Source organism: Cryptomeria japonica, unplaced genomic scaffold (assembly GCF_030272615.1).
Source record: "Cryptomeria japonica unplaced genomic scaffold, Sugi_1.0 HiC_scaffold_661, whole genome shotgun sequence".
Taxonomy (NCBI): domain Eukaryota; kingdom Viridiplantae; phylum Streptophyta; class Pinopsida; order Cupressales; family Cupressaceae; genus Cryptomeria; species Cryptomeria japonica.
The window spans coordinates 1-12500 of record NW_026729454.1 but is presented as its reverse complement, the minus strand read 5'-3'; positions in this window follow the sequence as shown (position 1 = coordinate 12500).

Genomic DNA, 12500 nt, shown 5'->3' with positions numbered 1-12500 from the left:
AAACGGAGATATATATCCAATTGCAACGAAGGAACGTGCCAAAGATCGAGAACAATGGCAGAAATGCTAGTAACGTGCACTTCGGGACCAACGCATCACCGGAAGACAACCGCCAAACATCGAAAGAGTCGCGATGCTCCGCAACCTACGTGCAAAGCGGTCGCACACCGGGTAAGGGAGTGAGAGCCCCAAACATAGCTGGGCGAGGCGCTCACTCCGCTCTTTAATATCTCGTTAATACCGCCAAGGAAATGGCACAAGCACACACACACAAGCATCCTCGGAAGAGGACAGTTCGAGTGACAGGTCAAATCCAAGAGTTCCGAAGACTACCTCCAGGAACAATCGGGAACAAGACCGATTACAAGTCGTCGAGTCTGTTACTGGGCGAACACGAGATGCGCACAGGAAATCGATCAGCCCTCACAATGGCCCAAGGCCAGAGATCGGACTGCTACGATTTACCCCAACAATCATCGTGCCACTCTTCGCAGAGAGGTGATAGACGCCAACGAGCCCGCGCATAGCAATCGAGGTGTAAAAAGGGCGTTGAAGGCAGGAAGCCTGGACGAAAGAGGCTACGAGGTCACCTCGAAGCGGTCTAAGAATCGGGCGCACTTGGGGCGACTACCAGTGCCAACCCCTTATCCCGCGGTGCGTCCGACACACAGAAATTTCCAAGGCGGCCAAGGAGCCTCCCCGCATAGCAATCGGGGTGTGAGGTTACGGATGCAGCATTGATAGCAATCGAGGTGGGAGGCGAAGGATGCAGAAGTGAGAGCCGAGGGATGTAGCAGAGATAGCAATCGGGGTGTGTGATGCAGAAGAGATAGCAATCGAGGTGTGCGGTGGGAAGGGCCCAGCAGCCAGAATGCATGAAGCGACGGATGAAGCAGTGATGACAACCGGGCTGTGAGGAGAGGAGGGATGCAGCCAAGAAAGCAATCAGGGCTCGAGGCAAGGGATGCATCAAGGATAGCAATCATGTTGTGAGGCGAGATTCCAAAGGCTAAACGTGAGAGGCTGCAGGGTCGACTCAGAGAGGTCTATGCATGTGAGAGGCTGAAAGCAAGGTCAACTCGGAGCGGTCTATGCATCGGGCGCGCTTGGGGCGACTACCAGTGCCAACCCCTTATCCCGCGACGCGTCCGACAAAGAGAACGTTCCAAGGCGGCAGAGGAGGTTACCAGCCGAAGGATGCAGTAGCAATAACAGGTATAGTTCCGCGGCGGCCGAGAAGACTCACCGCATAGGAATCGGGATGCGAGGCGAGGGATGCGGCGGGAAGGCCCCGACGGCTAAACGGAAGAGGCTGCAGGGCCGCCTCGGAATGGTCCAAGCATCGGACGCGATTGGGACGACTACCAGTGCCAACCCCTTATCCCGCGATGCGTCCGATACACAGATAGTTCCAAGGCGGCCGAGGAGCCTCACCGCATATCAATCGGGGTGCGAGGCGAGGGATGGGGCGGGAAGGCCCCAACGGCTAGACGGAAGAGGCTTCAGGGCCACCTCGGAATGCTCCAAGCATCGGACGCGCTTGGGGCGACTACCAGTGCCAACCCCTTATCCCGCGATGCGTCCGATACACAGATGGTTCCAAGGCGGCCGAGGAGCCTCACCGCATAGCAATCGGGGGTGCGAGGCGAGGGATGGGGCGGGAAGGCCCCAACGGCTAGACGGAAGAGGCTTCAGGGCCGCCTCGGAATGGTCCAAGCATCGGACGCGCTTGGGGCGACTACCAGTGACAACCCCTCATCCCGCGATGCGTCCGATACGAAGATGGTTCCAAGGCGGCCGAGGAGCCTCACCGCATAGCAATCGGGGTGCGAGGTGGGGGATGCGGCGAGATGGCCCCAACGGCTAGACGGAAGAGGCCACAGGGCCGCGTCGGAATAGTCCAAGCATCGGACGCGCTTGGGGCGACTACCAGTGACAACCCCTTATCCCGCGATGCGTCCGATACGAAGATAGTTCCAAGGCGGCCGAGGAGCCTCACCGCATAGCAATCCGGGTGCGAGGTGGGGGATGCGGCGAGATGGCCCCAACGGCTAGACGGAAGAGGCTGCAGGGCCGCCTCGGAATAGTCCAAGCATCGGACGCGCTTGGGGCGACTACCAGTGACAACCCCTTATCCCGCGATGCTTCCGATACGAAGACAGTTCCAAGGCGGCCGAGGAGCCTCACCGCATAGCAATGGGGGTGCGAGGTGAGGGATGCGGCGAGATGGCCCCAACGGCTAGACGGAAGAGGCCACAGGGCCGCCTCGGAATAGTCCAAGCATCGGACGCGCTTGGGGCGACTACCAGTGACAACCCCTTATCCCGCGATGCATCCGATACGAAGATAGTTCCCAGGCGGCCGAGGAGCCTCACCGCATAGCAATCGGGGTGCGAGGCGAGGGATGCGGCGAGATGGCCCCAAAGGGTAGACGGAAGAGGCTGCGGGGCCGCCTCGGAATAGTCCAAGCATCGAACGCGCTTGGGGCGACTACCACTGCCAACCCCTTATCCCGCGATGCGTCCGATACACAGATAGTTCCGAGGCGGCCGAGGAGCTGGGGGATGCGGCGAGATGGCCCCAACGGCTAGACGGAAGAGGCTGCAGGGCCGCCTCGGAATAGTCCAAGCATCGGACGCGCTTGGGGCGACTACCAGTGACAACCCCTTATCCCGCGATGCGTCCGATACACAGATAGTTCCGAGGCGGCCAAGGAGCCTCACCGCATAGCAATCGTGGTGCGAGGTGGGGGATGCAGCGAGATGGCCCCAACGGCTAGACGGAAGAGGCTGCAGGGCCGCCTCGGAATGGTCCAAGCATCGGACGCGCTTGGGGCGACTACCACTGCCAACCCCTTATCCCGCGATGCGTCCGATACACAGATAGTTCCAAGGCGGCCGAGGAGCCTCACCGAATAGCAATCGGGGTGCGAGGCGAGGGATGCGGCGAGAAAGCCCCAACGGCTAGAGGGAAGAGGCTTCAGGTCCGCCTCGGAATGGTCCAAGCATCGGACGCGCTTGGGGCGACTACCAGTGACAACCCCTTATCCCGCGACGCGTCCGATACACAGATAGTTCCAAGGCGGCCGAGGAGCCTCACCGCATAGCAATCGGGGTGCGAGGCGAGGGATGCGGCGAGAAGGACCCAACGGCTAGACGGAAGAGGCTTCAGGGCCGCCTCGGAATGGTCCAAGCATCGGACGCGCTTGGGGCGACTACCAGTGACAACCCCTTATCCCGCGACGCGTCCGATACACAGATAGTTCCAAGGCGGCCGAGGAGCCTCACCGCATAGCAATCGGGGTGCGAGGCGAGGGATGCGGCGAGAAGGACCCAACGGCTAGACGGAAGAGGCTTCAGGTCCGCCTCGGAATGGTCCAAGCATCGGACGCGCTTGAGGCGACTACCAGTGACAACCCCTTATCCCGCGACGCGTCCGATACACAGATAGTTCCAAGGCGGCCGAGGAGCCTCACCGCATAGCAATCGGGGTGCGAGGCGAGGGATGCGGCGAGAAGGACCCAACGGCTAGACGGAAGAGGCTTCAGGGCCGCCTCGGAATGGTCCAAGCATCGGACGCGCTTGGGGCGACTACCAGTGACAACCCCTTATCCCGCGATGCGTCCGATACACAGATAGTTCCAAGGCGGCCGAGGAGCCTCACCGCATAGCAATCGGGGTGCGAGGCGAGGGATGCGGCGAGAAGGACCCAACGGCTAGACGGAAGAGGCTTCAGGGCCGCCTCGGAATGGTCCAAGCATCGGACGCGCTTGGGGCGACTACCAGTGACAACCCCTTATCCCGCGACGCGTCCGATACACAGATAGTTCCAAGGCGGCCGAGGAGCCTCACCGCATAGCAATCGGGGTGCGAGGCGAGGGATGCGGCAAGAAGGACCCAACGGCTAGACGGAAGAGGCTTCAGGGCCGCCTCGGAATGGTCCAAGCATCGGACGCGCTTGGGGCGACTACCAGTGACAACCCCTTATCCCGCGACGCGTCCGATACACAGATAGTTCCAAGGCGGCCGAGGAGCCTCACCGCATAGCAATCGGGGTGCGAGGCGAGGGATGCGGCGAGAAGGACCCAACGGCTAGACGGAAGAGGCTTCAGGTCCGCCTCGGAATGGTCCAAGCATCGGACGCGCTTGGGGCGACTACCAGTGACAACCCCTTATCCCGCGACGCGTCCGATACACAGATAGTTCCAAGGCGGCCGAGGAGCCTCACCGCATAGCAATCGGGGTGCGAGGCGAGGGATGCGGCGAGAAGGACCCAACGGCTAGACGGAAGAGGCTTCAGGGCCGCCTCGGAATGGTCCAAGCATCGGACGCGCTTGGGGCGACTACCAGTGACAACCCCTTATCCCGCGACGCGTCCGATACACAGATAGTTCCAAGGCGGCCGAGGAGCCTCACCGCATAGCAATCGGGGTGCGAGGCGAGGGATGCGGCGAGAAGGACCCAACGGCTAGACGGAAGAGGCTTCAGGGCCGCCTCGGAATGGTCCAAGCATCGGACGCGCTTGGGGCGACTACCAGTGACAACCCCTTATCCCGCGATGCGTCCGATACACAGATAGTTCCAAGGCGGCCGAGGAGCCTCACCGCATAGCAATCGGGGTGCGAGGCGAGGGATGCGGCGAGAAGGACCCAACGGCTAGACGGAAGAGGCTTCAGGGCCGCCTCGGAATGGTCCAAGCATCGGACGCGCTTGGGGCGACTACCAGTGACAACCCCTTATCCCGCGACGCGTCCGATACACAGATAGTTCCAAGGCGGCCGAGGAGCCTCACCGCATAGCAATCGGGGTGCGAGGCGAGGGATGCGGCGAGAAGGACCCAACGGCTAGACGGAAGAGGCTTCAGGGCCGCCTCGGAATGGTCCAAGCATCGGACGCGCTTGGGGCGACTACCAGTGACAACCCCTTATCCCGCGACGCGTCCGATACACAGATAGTTCCAAGGCGGCCGAGGAGCCTCACCGCATAGCAATCGGGGTGCGAGGCGAGGGATGCGGCGAGAAGGACCCAACGGCTAGACGGAAGAGGCTTCAGGGCCGCCTCGGAATGGTCCAAGCATCGGACGCGCTTGGGGCGACTACCAGTGACAACCCCTTATCCCGCGACGCGTCCGATACACAGATAGTTCCAAGGCGGCCGAGGAGCCTCACCGCATAGCAATCGGGGTGCGAGGCGAGGGATGCGGCGAGAAGGACCCAACGGCTAGACGGAAGAGGCTTCAGGGCCGCCTGGGAATGGTCCATGCATCGCACGCGCTTGGGGCGACTACCAGTGACAACCCCTTATCCCGCGACGCGTCCGATACACAGATAGTTCCAAGGCGGCCGAGGAGCCTCACCGCATAGCAATCGGGGTGCGAGGCGAGGGATGCGGCGAGAAGGACCCAACGGCTAGACGGAAGAGGCTTCAGGGCCGCCTCGGAATGGTCCAAGCATCGGACGCGCTTGGGGCGACTACCAGTGACAACCCCTTATCCCGCGACGCGTCCGATACACAGATAGTTCCAAGGCGGCCGAGGAGCCTCACCGCATAGCAATCGGGGTGCGAGTCGAGGGATGCGGCGAGAAGGACCCAACGGCTAGACGGAAGAGGCTTCAGGGCCGCCTCGGAATGGTCCAAGCATCGGACGCGCTTGGGGCGACTACCAGTGACAACCCCTTATCCCGCGATGCGTCTGATACACAGATAGTTCCAAGGCGGCCGAGGAGCCTCACCGCATAGCAATCGGGGTGCGAGGCAAGGGATGCGGCGAGAAGGACCCAACGGCTAGACGGAAGAGGCTTCAGGGCCGCCTCGGAATGGTCCAAGCATCGGACGCGCTTGGGGCGACTACCGTTGCCAACCCCTTATCCCGCGATGCGTCTGATACACAGATAGTTCCGAGGCGGCCGAGGAGCCTCACCGCATAGCAATCGGGTTGCGAGGCAGATTATTGGGAAGGGAACCCCCTGGGATGCGGCTCAAGCAGTGCCCAAAGGGACTGGAATGCGGAATCACATCGAGAGACCCAAATGCTATACGAGGGCTCAAATCGAATTATCGATTTGGCCACGACATGGACGCATCGGAACGACTACCTTTGCCGAACCACTCGCAATTGCATCCATACCGAAACCAATAGACATTTCCGTTAGAGCCCTCGCATAGCATTCGGGAATCTCGCATGCCCCTCTAAATCGACCAATGCTGGCGCTCAACGAAAATCCGAGCGCTACCACCGTTCGAGCGCCAGCATTGGTCGAGTTAGAGGGGCACGGGGGAGAATGCTCCAGTCAACACCTCCCCTATATAAGTTATTTGTCCGATTCTCGCACAACCGTAGTCTGCCTCGTCGAATCAAACAACGGTCCCAGATTCCGACTTCCGTTCCGTAGAGACCCAAAAGCTAGATGGAGGCTCGCAAGAAAGAGAGTCGGCGCATAGCAATCGGGTTTCTCGAACGTTTAGGGACCGAGCTCACTTGCGAATAGGGCAAAATCCGCCAAGCAACCCAAAAGCTAGACGGGGGCTCGAATCGAATCGCCTAGGCGGCCACAACAACGACGTGTTGGATCGACTACCAGTGCCAAACCATTCAGCAAGACTAGTCTGTGTCGAGGCCGGATAGAGATTCTCAGAGAGCGCCCGTATAGCATTTAGGAGACCTGCCGCGTCCCTCACACTCGACAAATGGTGGTGCACGTTTATAAATCCGAGCGATCCCAACCCTTTCAAGCACCAACATCGGTCGAGATAGAGGGGCACGGAGGGGGCTGCGTGAGACAACACAGTCCCCTATATAAGTTATTTGTCCGATTCTCACACATCCGAAGAATGGTCATCAAATCGGACAACAGCCCAAACTTCCGACTTCCGTCCCAGAAAGCCCAAGAGCTATCTAAAACGTTCATGGCCGGAACTCGATCGCGGCTATACCAGTCCGCCAAGCAACCCAAAAGCTAGACTGGAGCTCTAGTCGAATCACCTCTGTGGCCATTGCAAGGACGTGTTGGAGCGACTACCATTGCCGAACCATTCCGCAGGTCGAGTCCATACCAAGGCCGCATAGAGATTCACGATGAGCTCCTGCATAGCAATCAGGAGACTTGCCGTGTCCATCACAATCGATAAATCCTGGTGCAAGATTTTTGCATCCGAGCGCTCCAACCAGTCGAGCACCAGCATCAATCGACATAAACGGGCACGGGGGGAGGATGCTCGAGAACACTACCTCCCCTATATAAGTTATTTGTCCGATTCTCAAGCAGCCGAAGTCTGGTCATCGAATCGGGTCAAAGACCACAACTTCCGACTTTACCCACAATGCAAGTCATCGAATCGAACATCGGCCCCCGAGTCGGACTCCATGCGTATGTCAGGTCATCGGACCCAAATTCCGCCTTCCTGCGCATGGCGGGCCATCAATATCAACTCGGTCATCGGACCCAAACTCCGCCTTTCTGCGCATGGCACGCCTTCAAATCGGTCATCGGACCCAAATTCCGCCTTCCTGTGCATGGCGGGCCATCAACATCAACTCGGTCATCGGACCCAAATTCCGCCTTTCTGCGCATGGCACGCCATCAACTCGGTCATCGGACCCAAATTCCGCCTTCCTGCGCATGGCAGGTCATCGGACACAAATTCAGACCTCGCCAATATGCCTACGTATCGAATCGGTCATCGGACCCAACTTCCGACTTCATCCATACTGTAGGGTCTTTGAGGTTGGCGCGGTGCGCTCAACCCGGGGAGTCGACCCATCGAAGCATACACCTCCCCTATATAAGCTATTTGTCCGATTCCCACACCTGTGTAGTTTGCACCTCTGACCAGGACATCGACCCCAACTTCCGAACTCGACTGCAACGACGGCACCAGCGCCTTGGTGCGCACCTTGCGACGCACAGTCCCAACATTCGCCTTCCTGCACATGGCAGGTCATCGGACCCAAATTCCGACCTCGCGAGTATGCCTACATATCGAATCGGTCATCGGACACAACTTCCGACTTCATCCATACCGTAGGGTCTTTGAGGTTGGCGCGGTGCGCTCAACCCGGGGAGTCGACCCAACGAAGCATACACCTCCCCTATATAAGCTATTTGTCCGATTCCCACACCTGTGTAGTTTGCACCTCCGATCAGGACATCGACCCCAACTTCCGAACTCGCCTGCAACGACCGAACCAGCGCCTTGGTGCGCACCTTGCAACGCACAGTGCCAACATTCGCCTTCCTGCACATGGCAGGTCATCGGACCCAAATTCCGACCTCGCGAGTATGCCTACATATCGAATCGGTCATCGGACCCAACTTCCGACTTCATCCATACCGTAGGGTCTTTGAGGTTGGCGCGGTGCGCTCAACCCGGGGAGTCGACCCAACGAAGCATACACCTCCCCTATATAAGCTATTTGTCCGATTCCCACACCTGTGTAGCTTGCACCTCCGATCAGGACATCGACCCCAACTTCCGAACTCGACTAAAAAGACCGCACCAGCACCTTGGTGTGCACCTTGCAACGCACAGTGCCAACATTCGCCTTCCTGCACATGGCAGGTCATCGGACCCAAATTCCGACCTCATGAGCATACCTACTAATCGAATCGGTCATCGGACCCAACTTCCGACTTCATCCATACCGTAGGGTCTTTGAGGTTGGCGCGGTGCGCTCAACCTGGGGAGTCGACCCATCGAAGCATACACCTCCCCTATATAAGCTATTTGTCCGATTCCGACACCTGTGTAGTTTGCACCTCCGCTCAGGACATCGACCCCAACTTCCGAACTCGCCTGCAACGACCGAACCAGCGCCTTGGTGCGCACCAAAAGTGCGCACTTTTGGAGGGCACTTTTGTGCGCTCCAAAGGTGCGCACTTTTGGAGGGCACTTTTGTGCGCTCCAAAGGTGCGCACTTTTGGAGGGCACTTTTTGGAGGGCACTTTTGTGCGCTCCAAAGGTGCGCACTTTTGGAGGGCACTTTTTGGAGGGCACTTTTCTGCGCTCCAAAGGTGCGCACTTTTGGAGGGCACTTTTTGGAGGGCACTTTTCTGCGCTCCAAAGGTGCGCACTTTTGGAGGGCACTTTTTGGAGGGCACTTTTCTGCGCTCCAAAGGTGCGCACTTTTGGAGGGCACTTTTTGGAGGGCACTTTTCTGCGCTCCAAAGGTGCGCACTTTTGGAGGGCACTTTTGTGCACTCCAAAGGTGCACACTTTTGGAGGGCACTTTTTGGAGGGCACTTTTCTGCACTCCAAAGGTGCGCACTTTTGGAGGGCACTTTTTGGAGGGCACTTTTGTGCGCTCCAAAGGTGCGCACTTTTGGAGGGCACTTTTTGGAGGGCACTTTTGTGCGCTCCAAAGGTGCGCACTTTTGGAGGGCACTTTTGTGCACTCCAAAGGTGCGCACTTTTGGAGGGCACTTTTCCTGCGCTCCAAAGGTGCACACCTAGGTGAGCACCTTCGACCACACCTTGTAGCACACCAAACTCTGACTTTCGACTTCATCCGCAATGCAGGGTCTTTGAGGTTGGCGCAATGCGCACAACCAGGGGAGTCGACCCATCAAACCCAACACCTCCCCTATATAAGCTATTTGTCTGATTCTCATACATGCGTAGCCTGCAGGAGCAATTAGGACATCGACCCCAACTTTCGGCTTCTAAACGAAAACAAGGTCTTTGAGGTTGGTGTAATGCGAACAACTAGGGGAGTCAACCCATCAAACCCAACACCTCCCCTATATAAGCTATTTGTCTGATTCTCATACATGTGTAGTCTACAGGAGCAATTAGGACATCGACCCCAACTTTTGACTTCTTAACGAAAACAAGGTCTTTGAGGTTGACGTAATGCGCACAACCAGGGGAGTCGACCCATCAAACCCAACACCTCCCCTATATAAGCTATTTGTCCGATTCTCATACATGTGTAGCCTACAGGAGCCATTAGGACATTGACCCCAACTTTTGACTTCTTAACGAAAACAAGGTCTTTGAGGTTGGCGTAATGCGCACAACCAAGGGAGTTGACCCATCAAACCCAACACCTCCCCTATATAAGCTATTTGTCTGATTCTCATACATGTGTAGCCTGCAACAACGATTAGGACATCCACCCCAACTTCTGAATTCGTCTGCGTTGACCGCACCAAAGGTGCACGCCTTGGTGCTCACCAAAATCCGACTTCCGACTTCTTCTGCTATGCGGGGTCTTTGAGGTTGGCGCAGTGCGCACAACCAGGGGAGTCAACCCACCGAATGCAACACCTCCCCTATATAAGCTATTTGTCTGATTCTCATACATGCGTAGACTGCAGCAATGATTAGGACATCCACCCCAACTTTTGACTTCTTAAACAAGACAGGGTCTTTGAAGTTGGTGCAGTGCACACAACCAGGGGAGTCGACCCATCAAACGCAACACCTCCCCTATATAAAGCTATTTGTCCGATTCTCATACGTGTAGTCTGCAGCAGCGATTAGGACATCGACCCCAACTTCCGAATTCGTTTGCATTGACCGCACCAAAGGTGCACGCCTTGGTGTGCACCTTGGAGTGCACTTTGGTGCTCACCTCGGTGCACACTTTGGTGTGCACCTCGGTGTGCACCAAAGGTGCGCACCTTGGAGCGCACCAAAGGTGTACACTTTGGAGCGCACCACATAGGGTCTTTGAGAGGTTGGCGCAGTGCGCACACCAAGGTGGGTGTTGAGGTGCGTGCCGAGGTGGGTGGGTGCTAGGGTGCGCTCCATGGTGGGTGCCAGGGTGGGTGCGTGCTAGGGTGGATTCCAAAGAGGGTCATAGGGTGGGTGCCAAGGTGGGTTGGTGATATAGTGGGTTCAAAGGTGGGTACTAGGGTGGGTTCCAAGGTGGGTCACAAGTTGGGTGCCAGGATGCGTGGGTGTTAGGTTGGGTGCCAAGGTGGGCTCCTGCGTGGGTGGGTGCTAGGGTGGGTTTCAAGGTGGACGCGAGGGCGGGTGCCAAGGTGGGTAACAAGTTGGGTGTTAGGATGGGTGAGTGCTAGAGTGGGTGCCAAGGTGGGTGGGTGCTAAGGTGGATGCCAAGGTGGTTCACAGGGTGGGTGGGTTCTAGGGTGAGTTCCAAGGTGGGTCACAGGTTTAGTGCTAGGGTGCGTGTCAAGGCGGGTGTCGAGGTGCCTGGGTGCTAGGGTGTGGATGCCAATGTGGGTCATAGGGTGGGTACTAGGGTGGGCTGCAATGTGGGTGCCAAGGTGGGTAACATGCTCGGTTGGTTCTAAATTGGGTGTCAGGGTGGGTGTGCACCCACCTTGCCCGAGGTGGGTGCCAAGGTGCCAGTGTGGGTGGGTGCTAAGGTGGATGCCAAGGTGGGTGAGAAGGTGGGTGATAGGTTGAGTGGTAGGATGGGTGGGTGCCAAGATGGGTCACAGGGTGGGTGCAAGGGTGGGTAGGTGCTAGGGTTGGTGTCAGGGTGGGTGGGTGCTAGGTTGGGTTCCAAGGTGGGTGCGAGGGTGAGTGTCAAGGTGGGTCACAGGTTAGGTGCTAGGATGGGTGAGTGCTAGGGTGCAAAGGTGCCAGGGTGGGTGCTAGGATGGGTCGATGCTAGGGTGAGTGGCAAGGTGGGTCCACAAGTGTCAAGGTGGGTGCCGAGGTGGGTGCCAACTTGGGTTCCAAGGTGGGTGCCAAGTGGGCGACTGCTATGGTGGATGCCAAGGTGGGTCACGGGGTGGGTGCCAAGTTGCTAGGTTGTGTTCCAAGGTGGGTGCCAACGTGGCTGCTAGGGTGCGTGGGTTAAAGGGTGTGTCACAACGTGGGTGCCAGGATGGGTGCGCACCCACACTGGCCAAGACGGGTGCAAGGTTGGGTTCCAAGCCCGGTCACAGGCTGGGTGCTAGGATGGGTGGGTGCCAAGGTGGGCACCAGGGTGGGTGCACCCACCCTGGCCAAGGTGGGTCACGGGGTGGGTCCTAGGGTGGGTAACAGGGTGGGTACTAAGGTGCGTGCCAAGGTGGGTCATGGGGTGGGTGCCAAGGTGGGCACCAGGGTGGGTGTGCACCAACCCTAGCCAGGGTAGGTCACGGGGTGGTTGTCGGGGTGGGCGTCAAGGAGCCAAGGTGGGTGGCAAGTAGCCAAGTTGCGTGCCAAGGTGGGTGTCGGGGTGGGTGCCAAGGATCCAAGGTGGGTGCCAAGGAACCAAGGTGGGTGTCTGGGTGGGTGCCGAGGTGGGAGCCAGGGTGGGTCCCAAGGTGAGTGCAAAGGTGGGTGCCAGGGTCAAGGTGAGTGCCAATGTGGGTTCCAAGGTGCCAGGGTCAGGGTGAGTGCCAATGTGGGTTCAAAGGTGCTAAGTTGGGTGCGAGGTTGGGTGCGAGGGTGGGTGGGTGCCAAGGTGTGCTAGGTGGAAGCCCGGGTGGGTCGGCATCCCATGGGTGTCGAGTTGGGTGCCTGATGGGTGCTTCTTGTCAAGTTTTAGTCGTCGGGACTCATTTCGAGCCTTAGAGGTCGTTTCTTGTCCGGTTGCCCTGT